The sequence below is a fragment of the Manis pentadactyla genome, chromosome 7 (assembly GCF_030020395.1).
Source record: "Manis pentadactyla isolate mManPen7 chromosome 7, mManPen7.hap1, whole genome shotgun sequence".
NCBI classification, from domain to species: Eukaryota; Metazoa; Chordata; class Mammalia; order Pholidota; family Manidae; genus Manis; species Manis pentadactyla.
The window spans coordinates 7152871-7154639 of NC_080025.1; positions in this window are offsets into that span (position 1 = coordinate 7152871).

Here is a 1769-nt window from a genome sequence, read left to right on the forward strand (position 1 = left end):
ATGTGGGTATTTTATATACATTCTAAATGATGGAAAAAATCATTTGGAGATGGTGGACCTAGCAATGTCATATATATATATATATACATGTATATATATATATATGTGTGTGTGTGTGTATGTATATGTATAATTATGTTTTATATATATATATATATTATATATATATATTACATCAGTTATGTAAACTAGCAGCTTCCAGGATGAAGTGCATAAAAAGGTGAAACATTCAAATACATAAAATGGAAGACTGTTTTAATATTCCTTTAGAAATACTTTTGCTGTTTTGATCTGAACAGATTTTGTTCATTATTGATACAGCATTTTTTGTTTCATTTAAGAACATCTATTTCTATATTTTTTATGAGATAACTAATTCCATCACCACATGGTCTTAGTTCTTCAATAAAGTTTTAATGTTTATTTTGCATTTTTACCCCCTTTGGGAAAGGGCTGGGTAATTTTTTTTTTGATGATATTAATTTCAAATAAACATTGAGAAAAAAACTATAAAGTTAATACTATGAGCTACTTTTTAGATAAACTATGTCTTTATCTCAGCTTCAGTATACATCAGTCCTCAACTCACTGTGAGTTTATTAACCCTTCTGTCACAAAATGCATTTACTTTTTAGATTTGGATTTTCTTTTACCGTTTTTCACACTGCACATCCAATTTCTAAATAAGGCATTTGGCTCTACCTTCAAAATATGTACCTTTGCAAAACCTTTACGTACTGTGATAGATTTGGGTTTCTTTCTAATAACAAACAGTGTGTGTATGTAGAGCTTTCATTGTTGAAGACTGATTGAAAAATATGTTTGACTTAGGTATTTTAATGTATGCCTGCTTCTATTGATTATCTAGTACTTCAGTCCAATGAGTTATAAGTCACTTGCTTTCTCTTCCCAAACCACTTTTTGACTTCAGATTTTTGTTCTTGAATCTTTGTTGTAGCTTCCTCTTTAATTCCTTAATCCTTTCTGCCCCTAATTCTCACAAAACTACATAAATGAAGCCCAAAAGCTTTGAGTGACTTTCAAAGCTGTGTGGCATTTAGGCTAATGTATTGACCAGCTCTTTTAACCTGCTGCTAAGTGCTTGAACCCTTGAGGGGCTTTCCCCTGGAATTTCTTTCCCTCCCTGCCTGTCCTTGGAAACCCTGTGCATCCATGTAGGTCTAGGTCGAACACCATCTTCTCCGAGAACCTGCTGGGAATAGTCATATTCTCACAGAAGCCAAGAGTGATTCCCCGTAGGCTGATGTCCCAGGGAGAAGCGGGCAGAGGCCAAGGCTCTGTGTGATAACAACTCTCATGTCCTCAGTCCCTGACCACCTCAGAGGCGGCACTGGTGCCCCCTAGGTAGGAAACTAAAAGGTCCCCGCGATGCACTGGGTCCCGCCCTGGAGTGTAACATGCAGCTCAGGGATCCTGGGAGGCCTCACTGGGTTCAGCCTCTGAAGCCTCGTGGTGTTCTGTCTGGTCATCCTCTTCTGTTGCCCAAGGGCGCTCTGCAGACCGTAGATCCTCAGGGTGAATCAGCAGGCTTGCATCTGAACTGTACTAAAACACTGCAGGGATTTGGGGCTGGGCCATCTCCTTGGGAGTTTCAGGATTAGGCAGGGGCAGGAGAACATTAATCATCACAGACCCTGCATGGACAAGTGAGAGGGGGCAGTGCTGGCGGCGAGGGCTCCGAGGAAGCCTGCAGGGCCATTTGGAGCCTTGCTGGCTTCCCTCCGGGCCCCTCTTGGGTGGGAGTTGGA